General features: G+C 48.5%; 1 protein-coding gene across 1 annotated transcript in view; it reads left to right on the forward strand.

Moving 5' to 3' along the window:
* Positions 1-2468: 2468 nt before the first annotated feature.
* ACO1 (aconitase 1) overlaps positions 2469-17571 on the forward strand; it is a 60122-nt gene continuing 45019 nt past the window's right edge. Inside the window, exon 1 of the mRNA XM_081150472.1 lies at positions 2469-2606. The gene's annotated coding sequence lies outside the window, so the exon portion shown is untranslated. The remainder of the gene's footprint in view (positions 2607-17571) is intronic.

Here is a 17571-nt window from a genome sequence, read left to right on the forward strand (position 1 = left end):
GTCTCCGAGCCCCTATTAGATGTTTAGCTTTCTCAGCACACCATGAGAACCCAGTTCAAGAGGTAGCGTTCAGGATGAGGGGAAAAACTGCATGGGTGGGGGGGGACAGGCAGAGGGTGACAGAAGACACCGAATTCCCATGTTAGATGCGATGAATGCCAGGTGCCACTGGAACATCCAGCAGCAATACCCCACAAATGGCTGGAAATAAAGAGTGTAGAGATCCGAAGAGGGTTGAGAGCAGCGATGGAGAGGCAGCAGGCCCCAGCTATCTGTGGCAGGGAGTTGGCATTAGAGACAGACGAAGAAAACTGTGTTTGGGGTCACAGGGAAAGTGAGAGTACAGAATGCCGTGAGAGAGCCTAAGAAAGCGGTAAGTCGGGAGAGCAGAGGGCTCTAAAGGCAAAAAGAGATTAAAATTTCAAAGAAAGACCAGTCACCAGTGTCAAATACCACATGGCAGTCAGCAAGGAGAAGCACAGAAGGGAGGCCACTGGGGTTGCAATACGCACGCCACTGGTGACATTCCCAAGAGCAACGGGGCGTAGAGAAGTAGGAACTATTTCTTTCATAGGTTTGGCCAGTGTTTACTCATAAATCTCAATTCCCTTTATAGTTCTGACTTAATCACTTTCTGCCAAGGATTACCAGTTATCATATTATATGTCTGTTTTCATTGAACATTAAGAAATTTTGCTTTCTGAAGGGCTGTCTCAGAATCAAAACTTAGCTGGAAAATGCTCTCTCCCTACCTCCCTGCCTTCCACCCACTCCTGCTGCCTCCCTAACCTCATATTATTTTTCAGGGTTAGCCCTGAACTTCTGGCATATGGTGGAAACTTAAGGGAAATTTGCTCAGTGAATGTGAATGGAAGGAATTTAGAAAGTGGGTGGGAAGAGTCTTCTCTGATATAGGAAATACAGGAAATATCCCCTTTCAAATGAAATATAACCCTTTATATTGAAAATTAAATGTAACTAGGGAGTAGCTGTACTCTATAGTGTAGCGTGATGAAAAAGGTGTGGTCTTCACTCAGGCCTGAGGACTGAGTCCCGGCTATGGGACATTTCATATCTGTAAAATGGGATAATGTTCCTCACTTCACAGGGCAGGTGGAAGAGCTCTTGACATACTATGTGGAGATCCAGTCACAGGCCCAGCACAGAGTGGGAGCATCGCAACAGGTGGCAGTCGGTATGAGCATGAGCGAGTTTCCATCTTACCAGCTGTTTATTCAGATGCTCAGGATAGAAGACGACATTGTCTAACCACTATGCTGCACACCTGAAACTAATATAACATAATATTGAAAATAAAGGTAGAAAACGACGATAGCTTTCCATGTAAGTTGGGCAGGAAAACCTCACCGCCTTTCATCTAGAGAGATCTAATCACCTGTTTGGGCTCGCAAGTGCCTGAGAGGCAAAGTTCCCACCGGGTCCTGCGTGGGAGGCCCTGGGGTCGGCTCCCAGCCACTTCTCCCACTTCAGACAGGAGCGCAGCCTGCGCTATAAAGTGTTTCCACAACGGTTTTTTTTTTTTAATCACACCTAGAAACTGCGTTCCTAACCGCGGAAACCTTGAAATAGTCCTATCATGTCAGCCTGACCCTGAGGCCCACTTGGCACGCTCTGCGAGGAATTAAGGCGCGCGCGAGTGTGTGCGCGCGTGTGTCTGTGTGTGCGTGTCTGTGTGTGCGCGTGTCTGTGTGTGTGCGTGTCTGTGTGTGCGCGTGTGTCTGTGTGTGTGCGTGTCTGTGTGTGTGCGTGTCTGTGTGTGTGCGTGTGTGTGCGCGTGTCTGTGTGTGTGCGTGTCTGTGTGTGCGCGTGTGTCTGTGTGTGCGCGCGTGTCTGTGTGTGTGCGTGTCTGTGTGTGTGCGTGTCTGTGTGTGTGCGTGTGTGTGCGCGTGTCTGTGTGTGTGCGTGTGTGTGCGCGTGTCTGTGTGTGCGCGTGTCTGTGTGTGTGCGTGTCTGTGTGTGTGCGTGTGTGTGCGCGTGTCTGTGTGTGTGCGTGTCTGTGTGTGCGCGCGTGTCTGTGTGCGCGTGTGTCTGTGTGTGTGCGTGTGTGTGCGTGTGTCTGTGGGGGGGGAAGGGGGACGAGACGGTGGGAGGAGCGAGAGGATCACATCACCCGGGCAGCCAAATAATCCAGCCCTAGCGTGGCGTCGCGGCCAAGTCGCCTTTAACAGCTGCGGTTCCTCCCCTCGCCTTTGGCTCACTTCCTAGCGCGCCGGGCAGTCGCACTCCAGGTCCCAAAGTGAGCTCAGGTCACCCTGGTCCCAGGCCCCGGGCACGCGTGGTTGGGCCCGGGCCCCGGGGGCAGAGGATCCGCTAGCGGCCGCGCTGGGTCAGCAGCCTCGCTCCCTCCCCACCCGGGCGAAGTCCCTCCGGGGGCCCCGCCCCTCGGGCCACCTCTCGGGCGATCCCGGCCGGATCCTCGGCCCCGCCCCTGCCCCGCCCACCGGGGGGACAGCCGGGGCGGCGGGGGCGGAGCCGGGAGGCGGGGGCCGCGGCTGGAACCGCTCTGCTCGCGGAAGCGCGCCCGCAGCGCCCCGAGCGGCCCCGCAGCCTGGAGTGCGCCTGGCCGAGCCGCCGCGCGGCCCGCGGTGAGTACCGACTAGGCCGGCGCGCGTCGCCGGGCTCCGGGGGCTGCGGCCGCCTCGTCCCCGGGGAGGCGCGCGAGCCTCTTCCGCGGCGCCCGGGCACGTTCCCCGCGGGCCGCTCGGGCGCGCAGGGCGGCCCGGGCGGGGAGAGCGCGGGAGGGCCGAGGGGCGCCCCGGGACTGGTTCCCCCTGGGGTGACCTCCTCGCGCGGCTGCAGCCCGCGCCGCGCGGGGCGCAGGGCCGGGCCGGCAGTGGCCCCCCTCGGCCTCGCCGCCCGGTGTGCGTGCGCCCGGCCTCCCGCCAGCCTCCCCGAGGCCGCGGGCCGGCCGCGCCGGGACCCAGCGGGAGGGTGTGCGGGCCTCGCCGGTAGGCCTCGCCGAGCCCGGCCGGCCGCGCGGGGCCATCCTCTCTGCGTGCCGCCGGGGAATCCACACCGGGTGGTCGGGGAAGATGGGGCGGGGGGAGCGGGGGGTGGGCACAGAGCCCACCCTACTGCGCTTAGAGACCCAGGGGGCAGCGCGGGCAGCCTTTCCTCAGCCGGCCAGCCCAGCGCGGAGCACGGCACATCTTCAGACGCACCCTGCAGAGCCCTCCTGGGGCGAGGGCCGCGGGGCGCAGCCTCTGGGACAGCAGTTCTCAAACTTTTGGGGAAGACTCAAAACCCCTTTACACTCTTAAATATTAGTATCCTAAGGAGCTTTTGTTTACAGGGGTTATATCTTTTGATATTTACCATATAGAACAGAAATTTTTACTTACTTTAAAAATAGTGAACCTGTTATATGTTAACATGTTTTCCTGAAAGTAGCCGTATTTTCCAAAACAGAATGTTACTACTGAGAAGAGTGGCACTTTATATTTTTGCAAATCCCTTCGATGTCAGGTTTCATAGTAGGCAGCTAGATTCTTAGATCTGCCTCTGCGTTCAGTCTCTTGCAATATCAGGTGTCATGTAGCTTGGAAAACTTCACTGTGTACTCCTGAAAACGTGAGATGAAAAAAGCAAATAGCATCTCTGTATTATTACAAAAGTGGTTTTGACCTTGTGGCTTCCTAGAGTGCCCTGCAGCGCACCAGGGGTGTGGGAAATGCTTGAGGCTTAAATCATTGGCCGGGCTTCTTGTTTGTGATTCTTCCTCTGAATGGGAACACGCACCGCCCCACACCTTGGACAGTGTTAACCTCTGCTATTTTAACATCTCTTTGGAAACCAAGTGCTGGGGCCCCACATAAGTGACAGTGCGCCCTCCTGACCTCCTGAAAACTCAGCAAGGCTCCCAAGTGGCTTTGCTTATTTGTGGGCCTGCAAAGCTGACCGGCCGGTCTGTGGGTCTCGGTTGCAGCCGTGATGTGTCAGGCAGGACCCCGGGCTTCAGAGAAGAGTCCGCCCAGAGTTCATGCTGAGTGCGCGGGGTTCGTGTGAGAGTCATCCGAAGCTGTTTCTGAAAGAGCAGGGGTGCGTGCATGCTTTCACCTTCCTTTCCTCCATGTTCATTTCTGTTGGCAGTCGTGAGGCCTTGAGTGCGTTGGAATCTGATGCCCCAGTCTTGGTGCTCTTGCACTTGGCACGTTTAGAGGTGTGTCGCTGTGAGTGTGAGTGGCCCTTTCTCAGACCTGCCAGAAAGCAGAGTGCTGGCGTGTGGTAGGTGGCATCCCTCTCTGGGTTATTTCTTAACTTCACGCTCTGTCAGCACAAGTTCAGACAGAAATCACATACGTCAAAGAGAAGCGGTTCTCTCCGTCTGTTCTCCCTGTGCTCCATCCGCAGAGCCTCTCGTGCTCCGCAGTGCAGCCTCTGCCTGGAAACGTTGCAGGCACACGGGCAGGGTGCCTCTGTAGTTTCAGTGTCCACAGATGGGAGAAGCCAGCGGATCTGTTGACCTCCTACTTATCACCTGCTTACCAAGTGCTCAGCTCTGCACTGGATGCTGGGGAAAGTAGGAGCAAAAGCAGATGCGGCCCTGTCTTTCCAGAGCTTCCAGTCTGGTCACTTAGGGAACTGCTGGTTCACTGAGACAGTGCCCGGTGTGTGTTCCCATGAAACGGGGTCCTGTGTGGAGAAAATACCCTTCCAGATGTGTGCGTCAGAGCATGTGCTGAGAAAGCCAGAGTCCCCAGCTGTGAAGATAGTAATAAAACCAACACTTATTGCCACTTGCCTAGCAAAGAACTACCTTTGTCTTCCTTCTTCCACTCTTTCTTTTATGGAGGAAGTCACTCCCTGTGAGGCTGCCAGACTCTGCAGGGAAACGAGCTCCAGCCTGGTCCCAGTCACTACGCCAGTCCCGGTCAAGACACTTTCTCTCTCTGGGCCTCAGTCTCTTGGTCTTTCAGGTGAGGGCTTGGGCCATTGATGTCCGAAGGAACCAGTGTTTTGCTGGAGCTGGTTTGCGCCAGCGTTTGTATGCATTTCTTCCCAGTTTTGTTCAGTGGCATCACGTTTTTTATCTTTAAGTAAGCCACTGTGGGTATACTGACACCATGGAAGTCGGCAAATGCTCTGAGTCAGGGCTCCTCCACTCTCAGCAGGTTGCTAAAGGTTTACCAGCACACCATTGCTGTTGTCAGAGCCAGGGTGATTTTTCTTGTGTTTTAATAGAAAACAAACTCTTTAGCCAGGACAAAAACACTGGAAATGGGGGGTGTGATTCAAGTTCTCGAAACTTTTGATAGGAAAAGCACTATATTCTATATTCTGTTTTCACTGTATTCTAGAACATGGTTCTGCAGGCCTTTCTGTAAAGGGTCAGGTAGTATTTTACACTTTGTGGGCTCTCCTGTCTCTGTTGCAACTATTCAGCTCTGCTGCTGTAGTGTGAAAAGAGCCATAGACAATATGTAAATGAACTGGCACAGCTGGGTTCCAATAAAACTTTATTTACAAAAACGGGTGCTAAGCTGCAGGTTGCTGACTCCTGTCCTAGAATGTCAGAACAGGAGCCATGCTTCAAAGAGGTAGTTTTGTGGAAAAGGAAATTCTTTAGACTGTATGCATGAGTGCCAGGGACTTGGTATTCCAAGATAGACACAGCTAGAGTGACAGCTGCAAACGACTTGGAATCAAAGAAGAATCCATAGTAGGCGGTTGAATGGAAGGCCACATATGTTCAGGGTTTGAGGACACAGCCGTGAATGGAGTAAGAGGAGGGTGTCTTTGTTCCCAGCTGTCTCTCTGGAGCCATCTGGGACTTTCTGGGATGGACGGACCTGCAGTCTAACCCAGCATTTTGGGTGTTCTTATGCAGGAATCAGTAGTGTCTCTAAGTTATTCTGATTCTGGGGGCAGGGAGAAAGGAAATGTTTAAAATAGAAAAGGAGCCCTGGCTGGGTGGCTCGGTCAGTTAGAGCGTCATCCTGTACACCAAAAATTGCGGGTTAGATCCCGGTCCAGGCGCAGTTGGGACAAAACTGATCCATGTTTCTCTCTCACATCGCTATTTTTCTCTCTCCCTCTCCCTCTCCCTCTCCCTCTCCCTCTCCCTCTCCCTCTCCCTCTCCCTCTCCCTCTCCCTCTCCCTCTCCCTCTCCCTCTCCCTCTCCCTCTCCCTCTCCCTCTCCCTCTCCCTCTCCCTCTCCCTCTCCCTCTCCCTCTCCCTCTCCCTCTCCCTCTCCCTCTCCCTCTCCCTCTCCCTCTCTTCTTCCTTCCTTCCCCCCCTTCCTCTCTCTCTAAAAATCAATAAAAACATATCTTGGGTGAGAATTAAAAAAAAAATTATTATTATATGTGTATATGTTATACACTGTATATGTACATTGTGTGTATGTGTATGTAAGTGTATATGGGTATTTGAGTACCTATGTATGTACCTAAGTAGTATGGGTGTGTGATTACATATTTCATGTATTTAAAATCGCCTGATAAATCTTTGGAAGACAGACATACCAGACTACTAACCATAGCCAGTTCTGGGCAGTGCCGAGTGGGCGGAAGGAAGACAGAGGATTTTTACTTCTTTTTGTAATATCATGTGTGTGCCCTCCCTGCAGCATTCACTTTTGCTTTTACAACCTGAAAACAAAACTCGAAACTAAACTCCCAACAACCGATATTTTTTTTTAAGTTTATTTTTTATTGTTCACCAAGGAAGATGGTTGTTTCTCCAGTAAAATGTTACTACTACCACCTCTCCCGCAGTAAAACAAATTACGTTGTCACGTCACAGCTCTGAACAAGCGCGCATAGTACTAGTGTATATTAACTCAGTTAACCTGGGGAGACCCTCTCAGACCCGAATATTCTGCTAATCAGTGTTGTTTGACTTCAGCCCCGGGTCAGAGTGTCTTTGATGAACTGTCACACAGCCCTTACGGTGGTGGTGGAAAATGCTTTTTGCGAAGCAGCCAGAAGTACAGTATTTCCGTTTCAAAGCATGCTGTCCAAGAATATCTCCCTGTGACCTGTTTCTCGAGGCGAGGTGCAGAAGTGCCACCGAGGCACAGGCTCTGCACGGCCCGGCGCTTCTCTCTGGGCGCTGGGGCCCGGCTGGTTTTCACATTTTCTTCACTTTGCTTGTCAATATCAGGTATAGTACTAAATAAGTATTAAATTTGATGCGACAAGTATTAAATTTGACATGACCAAAAATGCCCCCTACAGTTACTTGTGCACACAGTACATTGAGACCAACACGGTGGCCTTCGTTTTCCTGAGACGGACTTACCACGACTACCCTGCTGGCAGACCCCTGCGACTGCCTTTGTCCCAGTGGGGGGTGGAGAGATGGGCCTGGGGCACCGAAACCAGGCCGGCGGCCAGGCCCTTGTCACCTTGTGCTGTGTCTGCTTCCCCGTCCAGTGGGCTCCAACCTCCGTCCGCCCTCCGCCTCCAGGTGACCCTCAGGTTCGAGGGTTCTTCGTAAGATTAGCACCATCACCCGAGAAGCCATCAGCTCACCGTCTCCCTAGATCTCCTGGCCTTCATTTCTGTTTTTAGCTGCTTTTAATGGAAAATTTCAGACATACAAAGAAGTAGACACCTCCAGCTCGGGCCAGGAGGGACGTCGGCGTTCGGCCGACCTTGTTCCACCTGTACCTTTCCTCACACTTGCTGCTGCTCCCTCTATCAGGAGCTGCCGTCTTCATTTTCAGCTGCATAAGTTAACAAAAGAAAATTATTCTTTGCTGTGTCTTTTTGGTAAGGAGCCTGGACTGACTGCTGTAGCCAAATCTGTGAACCCTCCTGCCCCAGTGCCAGCCCGGCTGAGCCACCGCGGGGACTTTGCGCACTTGCTGTGCCGTCCTGTTCTCCGTGGCTGCGTTTGCGCGTCCGTGTAAACCAGGCGGGCCTTCCCTCCTTCCTTCCCACTCGTCTGCAAGGCCTTTCTCCAGCCCTCCAGCGACAGCTGTCTTCCCGCCTCCCTCCTTCCGATCCTTACCCTCCTGTAGTGATTTGTGTGCTGATCCTAGCCTCCTGCTTAGATTTATTTGTGCAAAGCAAAGGAGTGTTTTCCTTACCCCCCGTGTTACTTAGCAGTGCTTAGCGAAGGAGATGCTCAAAAAATAGATGCTGCATTAATTTGAATCCAGTACATTGGAGGGAAATTTGTTATTGTAAAAGAAATGCATCACATGGAAGGAAAAATTTACAGATGCTGCCTGGGACCAAAAACATTTGATGTCATCTGCAAGGATTTTAAAACATTTTAAAGAATTGTGATGAAAAGACTCTTCAATTTGAGCCAACCTAAAATGCCAACTTTTTTGAGGAAAATAGTTTTCTTTAGGGTCTGTTGTCATTTTTTCAAATACATATCTGGAGCCTTTAGGTCTTCTCAGATTTTATAATGTTTCCCCCCCCCAGTAGATAAGAGTGGCTCTGGCTATATTTTAGAGTATCCACAGTGTTTTAAAATGTCGATTTAAGTCTTCAGTAAAGAAATAGGTGATACTGAGGGCCCACGTGCCGCATGAAGTAAGTGGATGTCAATCTCATGAGTAATGGTGGCTCACAGGGATAGGGTTCCCAGCGTGCACTGCGCTTTCTTTCACCTGTCACCTTGCTTAGTTGTCACAGCGGCCATGGTGAGCTGGGCAGAGCAGTGCAGGCCGGGTATTGTTACCTTAAATCTGCAAAGAAGTGAACTAGTTTAGGGAGATGAGTGAACCTTGAATACAGCAGAAAATGGCAATCTGATTTTAAGTGTTGGTTGGAAACCAAAGAGCTTTGGAATTAGATGTTGCAAGCATGCAAAGACGGAGCTGTCATTCTGAGCTTTATATGTCTTTGGGATACATACCAGGTCCTCGAGGCAAGTATGTGTCCCTTAATACCATAGAACTGCTCAAGTGTATCGCACTGTCTGAGCCAGTCCTTTCTCACATTCCTCACGGCCTGTGTTAGCCTATGTTTTAAAAGTGACTCCACCTTCTGATGCATTAGCAAGGCCAGTGCGTGAGTGCTGGTGACTCTCACGCCCTTCCCTTGACCTGAGGAGGACTCTGGGCAGGCCCACCCTGGACAGTGTGATTTGCGCAAGCAGGTGTTTATGGACGGCTGAATTCTTCCGTGTCTTTCTCACCCTTTTATGACCGTCGTTGTGAAGTTGCAAAGCACAGTCCTCGTTGCGGCACGTTCACAAAGAGGCTGCGTCAGTCTCAGACAGTGTCCCCTTTCCTCATCACCAGGCTTGAATTTTCGGTTGAGGAAAAGTGGAACAGTCATGGCTGACAGCCTGTTACATGCAAGAGCTGTGCATGAAGTACAGTTCTGTAAAGTGGTGGGACAAGACCAGCGTCAGGATTGGTTTTCAGGACGGTATGCTTTACAAAACCCCCATTCGCCCAGATAAGGAATCAGTTGCATTTTTAGTGCTGGTGGTATCTATACTATCGACACCAACCCTTCCTTTAAAAGTTTATTGTACAAATTTTGCCCAAATTAAGGATATTTGGGCGAAAGAGAGGTTGACTAGTTGGTCCTCACATATGTACCTTTGAGTGTGAAGATTGTTTTAAAATGAGATTTAATTTTTTAAAATCCATTTGGCTAGTTTGAGTCCTTGTGTGAAGAATGACTATAAAATGCTCTTACTTGTGCAGCCCTGGCACCAGGGGGCCTGGGTTTGACTCCCAGCTTGGCCGTGTATCAGCAACAAGACCTCTGATCCTCAGTGTTCCGCCTGTAGAATGGGATGGCGGTGCCTTTCTCACGCAGTTGCTGAGGGACCACGTTACACAATGTGGGTGAGGTGCCTGGCACCCCACAGGCACTCAGCACATGCCACGGGGCTCGGTGCGTACGGGATGATTGCGGCACTCGTGGCACAGTGCCTGGGAATTGCTGCTGTTGTTCCGAACCTCGTCCCAGCCCAGAGCTCCTGAGCTCCAGGTCAGGTGTGCAGCTGCCTGCTGGGTGTGTCATCCCAGACTCACCCTATCTGAAACCAGCGCCCTGGTTCCCACCTTAGTCATTGGCTCTGCCTGCTTGCCCCAGAGAGGGACCTAGGAGCTGTCCTAGACCTCTCTTTCTTCAGTGCTCACACTCCGTCCACTCCTGACTTTCTAGGATCTAAAGTGTCCCCTCTTTTCCTGACCTGACTGAAACAGTACTGCATCCTGCCTCCCTGACACCAGTCTAGCGTCCATCCGTCCCACAGTCCCCACCGCTACCAGACTGATCTCTGAAAATCAAATCAAGTCTTGCAGATTCCAGCTTGGAGCCCTTTGCTGGTGCATCTTTGTCTTCAGGATAGATCCAACCCTTTCTGTGAAGTCCCTGTGGTGTGGGCCCTGCCTCCCTTTCCTCTCCTCAGCCCTGCCCAGCGTGCTCCCTGTAAGACTCGTGGTGCTTTTCTGCCCACAGTATTCTTTCCCTGGCTCCCTCCCTCCCTCCCTCCCATGCCTGATTAAGGTCCCTCCCTGGAGGCTTCTTTGTCACCCTCCATCTGCCACTGCTGGAGGCTGCGTGATAATGTCATTACCTCCTGACCAGTCTGTGTGTGACCAAAGCACGAGGAAGACCTTTCTCCCTTTATCCTGGTGGTTAGTAAATGTCCTCATCAAGGTCATGAGTCTACGTCAGTCCTGCTACCAGATGTGCCGTGGCCCGATGCCACTCTTACGGCTTGTCACATCTTCGACCCAGTGAAGTGACCGTTGCGTGTGAGTGTCATGCTGCTGCGTGGTGGGCACCACTGAGATGGACTAGAGCGCAGTTGCTTAAGAGCTGGGCTTTAGAGTCTGGTGGACTTGGGTTTGAGTCCCAGCTCGCCTGCAGTCTGGCTTCCAGTTTCAACTCCGAACCACACAGCTGCACTGCTGTGGGGCCGGAACGTGCAGGTCAGAAGACAGGAGCATCGGGTCCTCCCCACCGCTGCATTTCTCCTGGAAAATCAGTACCTCTATGGGTTTATATCTCAGGCTCTGGGAACTTGACTATCATGAGTCATCATTCTTGAGTCCGAGCAGTTCCGAGGTGGGTGGGGTAGAAGACCTCAGAAATTGGGTGAATTCATGGAGAAAAATGCTGCTTTGTGAGACTTCTGGCAGCCTCACACCCAGCCTCTAGTGGTAATACTCTTTCTTTTCTAAAGTTTGAGTTAGAAAACGTGAAGAAACTATGGAATGAGTCCAGGAGCTTGAGGGAGTCAAGCCTTCGTAAAGAGTGGGTGCCAGCTGAGCACGCTCTGCAGTGGCCTGCTCCCCTCCACTCCTGCTCTCACGGCTGGGATGCAGTAGGACTTGGGTGGGGTCTCTGCAGGTGTCAGTTTAGAAACCCCACTGAGGATGGAGGGTTGCTGCAGGGTAGGGGACCCACATTCTGAGATGGGGCTGAGGATTGACCTTACTGAGGGAAGGAAGAGGTCAGGAGCAGAGCTCGGGCTGGGTCAGGATGCCTGGTTCCGAGGGGCCCTGGCCAGCTTTTTCTTTCACTTCCCGGCCAAATGTTTCCTGACCCCACGATGACTTTCTTCCCAACCTCAGTGCATCTCTGGAATTATAAATTCTCAAGTTCACCAAGACTCTTTCTGAAACTCTGCTTACATTAGCCTACTATTCCTGGCCTTTTGAGTTTGTGCTAATGCAGTTAATATAAAATGAGCATGCAAAGGATGTGTTGGGATAGCCTTGAGAACTGCACATGATATTGTGCCGTCCTGGCCAGTGAGCCTAGAATTGAGGAGCCTCAAAGGGGCAGATCAGGCCTTACTTTCTGGCCAGAAAGTAAAGAGCAGGGGCTGCTGGATCAGACAGTGCAGCGGCCATGGCCCCGGCCCCCCAGATCCTGACCTTGCCTTTGGCAGTGGCTGTGCACATCTGACGGGTGAGTCACAATCATTTTATGATACATCCTGGAAATTTCCAGTGTTACTTAATAATGAAGTTCAGAAACAGAAGGGTTAGATTTAAGGAAGTAGCCATTTTTAAATGCAACCTAATATTTTTATGTAACAAGTTAGTTTCTTACCCAACTTTAACAAATTCTGATGTTGGAATTCTACAATTTAAACCAAGTGTAAAGCTAGGAGAGTATTTTGTAGTTTGTCTTTAGTCAGAATTGCTGGTGGCCTACTCTGCTCTCCTCGTGCCCTCTTTTTCTGCACTCATTCAATCTGGCCTTCTTGCCTTTCTCAGACCACCTCAGGGCCTTTGCACATGATCTTACCCCTCCTATAGATTACACATAACTTTTTCCCTCTATTTCTTCAAGGCTGTGCTCAAGTGGCTCCATGTCAATGAGGCCTGCTTTTCTCTCCTGACATCCCCAAGGCCCCAACACCCCCTACTGCTCTCATCATGTTTTATCCATGCAGCTGGTCACTGTCTGACATTCTGTTTGTATATTTATTTATTTGTTTAGTCTTTCTCCCGCCACTAAAATGGAAGCACCATGAAGGCAGAGACTTTGTCAGTTTTGTTCCCAAGTGTATCCCAAATGCCTGAAACAGTTATTGGCACATATTATTTGGTTAATATAAATGTGTATGGAATGAATGAATGAATGAATGAATGAATGAACAAGTCAGAATCGACTAACCTTATGCTACAGATTAAGAAACTGAGGCACAGGAAGGTTATGAAAATGAATCTTTTAAAAACTGTTACAATTCTTTAAAAAGATCTAGGAATCTATGTGGAGCATCCTGTTCGGTCACCTAGGATAAGACAGAAGAATAAGTGAAAACAGACTAACTTAGAAATTTAGCAAAAAGAGACAAGTTGTGTGATGGCAAAACTCTCTGATATAGAAGGCAGAGTCTCGTTCATTTTTGAAGTGTAAAGTGTACCTTGCATGTAAATATAAAAGAAAAATTTGTTGATGGATTTGCTTATATTATTATAAAGCCATTTCTTTCTCTAGGCCCCTCCTTCTGCACTATTTTTTCTTGTTTTCATTTTCTACCATAACAAGCAGTGGCTTTTATCGTTCCTCTTGCAAAATTCTTTTGGTTACAGGTACCACATTTAAGAGATTTTTGTTTTATTTTTGTCTTTTAAAATTACTTTTTATGATTCTAAGAGGATCAAAGAGGTAATCTGGTCTCTGGGAAAATTGAGAGATATTTAGGTTACTCCAGTTTTCTAGATGCATCTGCAAACAACTGCTTTCTAGCTCCGTGCTTTGTGAAAGAACCAAGCTGACAAGCTGTGGTGGTTTGCTGGCCTGAACGTGCTGACCTCAGCCTTGTTTATGCTCACATAGACATCCTTGGAATCCCACTTTTGTCAAAAAGTTGTTTATAAATAGAATGACACTCAGATACATGGCAGTCAGTTTACGAGTGGGACCAATTAATTTCTCTTTAAACAACAGAAAAAAGAAGCTTACCTAATTTTTATAGTGCACTGAATTAAATGCTAGAGAGTCAATGATATTTGACTTTGAACTTGGAAGCCATGATAATTCAGGAAAGTGAGAAGAGAGGAAGAGAGGTGGGTAAACCGCATGAAACACAGAAGAAATCTCTTTTTGTTGTTTGCATAGGTTTTAAAAATCCACTCTTGTGTGTCTTTCGATACACTAAATAAACAATTCGGAGGATTCGTTGTCTGTACTTTAGACCCTAGAGTGGTGATTCTCAATGAATTACCTGAAAGCTCTTTGAAACTATAAAAGCTCTCCTGGAAACTGATATGCACACTCCACACCCTTCCCCAGCCCTCCCCCCGATTAGCTCTCCTCCCCACCCCATTACTAACCGGCCTTCTGCTGCTCAGGGTTACTCCTCTGCTCCTTCCCACAGGTGCGTGGAAATCCTGTGGTTGGCTGTAGGGTCCACTCATATCTATGCCTCTCTCTGTGTCATTGGACAACCTAAGAGGACTCACCTCTTGACAGCAGGAGCAGCTACATCTTGGACTTACATTCTCCAAAGGCAGGAAAGACACCTGAAGAAGTGAATCTTATTTTATCCGATCACTGGCATTTAGCCAAAGCCAGTCAACTGTTCCAAACATCTACAGGCCTGGCTGTGCTGAATAAGCATCGCCATGTGGCATTCCCCGGCGTCTGGGTGTAGGGCCTGAGACGGTCTTCTAGCAGGAGGGATGGTGTAGCAGCACACTGCCCGTGTGCTCTACTCGGGCTCCCTCCTAAAGCACACGTGCAAGATCGCTGCCTGGGCTTGGACGTTCAGGCTGGGTGACAGACAGCAAAGCGCCCTGACCCAGTGGGGATTTCACCCGCGACGTAAGCTAATTGACCGCTTACCTTGCTCTACCCAAGGAGGTTCACAATATACCGGAGCATGGAGTGAAGCTGTGCATCAGATTTTAGGGCTCCCTCCATGTAAAGGGGAATGTTGTAGACTGCTCTGAAGATCAGATAGAGGCCAAGAACAGCCCTTGCTTCTCCAGGGTTAGAGTCTCATCCACATGATTAGCTCAGTCAAGTCCCCTCAGAGATGAGAACATTTGGTCACCAGAGGCCATCTTCGCATCACTCAATTTGGCCTGTCTGGCAGACACGCAGTTTACGAAAGAAGAAATTCAGATGTCTGACAGGCAGATGGAAAAATATTCATCTTCACTAGCAATTAAAGAAATACCCAAGATTAGCCTTTTAATCTCTCAATTTGGTAAACAGTAAAAACGAAATTATGTTGCCTGGTTTAGGCAACTCCATTGACTGCTTCAGACAAGGGTCATGAAACGGGACAGCCTTCCCCGGGCAGCCTGGTGCTGCGTAGCTGACGGAGACGGGCAGGTCCTTTCACCCGCTGTCCTACTTCTAGGAATTGAAAGCTAGCAATTTATTTTAAGGAGATGGATCAGGAACCTGTCCAAAGACGTGTGTACAGAGGTTGCAGCATTGTTTGAATGTAAATATTTGGAAATAACCTAAATACAGATATTCCCCAGCTTATGATGGTGGGAAGGCCATACACATTCAGTAGAAACCGTACTTTGGATTTTTAATTTTGACCTATTCCTGGGCTAGCAATATGCAGTGTGATGCTCTCTCATGACGCTGGGCAGCAGCAGCAAGATGATTTTGCCCAACTGTAGGCGAGTGTATGTGTTCTGAGCACGTTTAAGGCAGGCTGGGCTAAGCTGTGGTGTTCACTAGGTGTATTAAATGCATTTTTGACAGGATATTTTCAATTTACAATGGTTTTATTGGGACGTAACCCCATCGTAAGTTGAGGAGCATGGGTATTTTAATAGGTATTTAAATAAATTGCTATATATCTGAATGACAAATTTTTATGGTGTCGTTAAAAGTGATATAAAACATCATATGATTGCCTAGAAAGATGTTTGTGATCTATTGCTGAGAAAAGCAATTTACAGAACCATGTGGGGTCTGATTCTTTTGTTAAGAAATCCAAATACATTTGTAAATCATGTTAAATGAAACTACAGCCATAATTCAGATTGACTATTTGTTGTTGTTGACCTGAGGTTTTTTTAACGTTTCTACAATAAGCATCTATTTCTTGGTGTAATATTTTTAAAGTTATCACCACCCAGCAAGATATGGTTCAGCAATAGGCTTGGTACCTGCTAGGTTTCCAGAGGGAGGAGAGGAGGCGGGGGGTGGGGGGAGAGGAAGGGGTTTAGCTTGGATTGGGATGTTGGACTTGCATGAGTATGGAGCTGTCCATCTAAAGTTAAATGTGAGCCACTTCCCTGCATGTTGGATAATGCAGGACATATTTTGGGGAACAAGGTAGGTTTATCTAAAAAGCAGTCGTCACAAGTTTACTTTTAAATAAATTCTCATCAGACATTATTAAAAAAGAACTGCATATTGTAGTTCAGAAACTTTGTGAACTAACTGTTTTAACTTCTTTTCAAAAGACATTCCCAAAGCTGTCAAGTTCTCATTTTATAGAGACTCTGCCTTCCTGTGTGAAATATCCTCTAAAGATATTTATGTAAAAATTTAAAATGGCTACTTCAGCTTTTAAACAAGTAAATAATAAATGAACCCATGCATGTGGACAATAGAATTTGGATTATATTCAGAGGTATATAACATACAAAGTTAAAGCCCCTCCCCCTCATGCGGTGTGTTCTTCTACTTAGGGATAATCAGTGTTAATTTTATATCTTTCCTTCTTATTTTCTTTAACTCTTCACCTGAGGATATGTTTTCATTGAATATTTTTTTAGAGAGAGAGGAAGGGAGAGAGAAACATCTATGTGAGAAACATTGATCGGTTGCTTCCCGGGTGACCCCAGCCGGGGATGGAGACGGGAACCTTTCAGTGTACAGGATGACACTCCAGACAACTGAGCTACCCTGCCAGGGCTATCTATTTCTTTTTTGTATGCATTTTTTTAAAAATATATCTTTATTGATTTCAGAGAGAGGAAAGGAGAGGGAGAGAGAGAGAGAGAGAGAAACATCAATGATGAGAGAGTCATTGATCGAGCCCGCAACCCGGGCATGTGCCCTGACCCGGAATCGAACCCTGATCGAAGGATCCTAGGTTGACGCTCAACTGCTGAGCCACGCCCGGCCGGCTTTTGTATGCATTTTTATATACAATGGCATATGTGTGTGAATGAATATATACTAATAGTCTTCAAAGATTTTAAACTTAAATTTAATTCTAGTATATGTATGTTCTGTAACTTTTTTATTTCACTTACTATCACTTAATGTGAGTCTTGACTCACATTTCTTATGTGGAATCTACGTAAGGAGCTGTATGTTTGATATTTATGTTGATAAAGTTGACTTGCCCTTATTCCTCTGCCTCTCTTGGAATAAACTGGTGACCCAGGGCAGATTGTCAAAACTTAACCGTAAGTTGTTTTCCCAAAGCTTAGCTGTCAGTCAATCTCTGGAATTCTGAATACATGGGAGGTTCAGTAAATGATCATAGAACTAACTCACAAAAGTGCCAGAAGACTGCGATATGCCCAAGTAGCACTTTTTTCAACCCTACTTATAAAATATTTTTAAGGTGGGTTTTTTTGCTTGCAGGAAATTTGCATTTCATTGTAGGGAAAATCAGCTGTATTTTCTCCCACATTCCTGTGACCCCAGGCAGACACTTTCTTCTCAGGGCCTGTCTTCCTCATCAGGGGAACCTTTACAGAAGACTCAACATTCTCTGATTCCCTCTCATACTTCCTTATCATCTGAGGTCAGCATGTCCCTAGAGTGATGATGGCTTAATGCCTGTCCCCATATGCATAGGTGAAGGTGCCTCTGCAGGTCACCTGCAAGTGACCTAACTTGAGGTCAAAAGGCCAGTTGGCTGCAAGACTGTATGTAGTTGGGGAAGAACCCCAGCTTGGACTCTCCATCTTTTTGCTGGGAGCATAGTTCATTTGTTAAATATCTCAGATCTGCCTGCCTGTGCCTACTATTTGGTATTTTTCACGATTTAACTTAAAAATCTGGTGTTTGACACTCTCTTTCCCCACCTACTCTTCCATGCACAGAATGTACCTGTGAGGATCATGATATTTTACAAGTCACCCAGCTGATATTTCAGTCAGGCTTAGCTTTGAAAGACACTGTTTCTCTACCAGTCATTTTCTTGACTTTTGAAGGTGAACTAGGTATGGC

Source organism: Miniopterus schreibersii (assembly GCF_964146895.1).
Source record: "Miniopterus schreibersii genome assembly, chromosome: 11".
NCBI classification, from domain to species: Eukaryota; Metazoa; Chordata; class Mammalia; order Chiroptera; family Miniopteridae; genus Miniopterus; species Miniopterus schreibersii.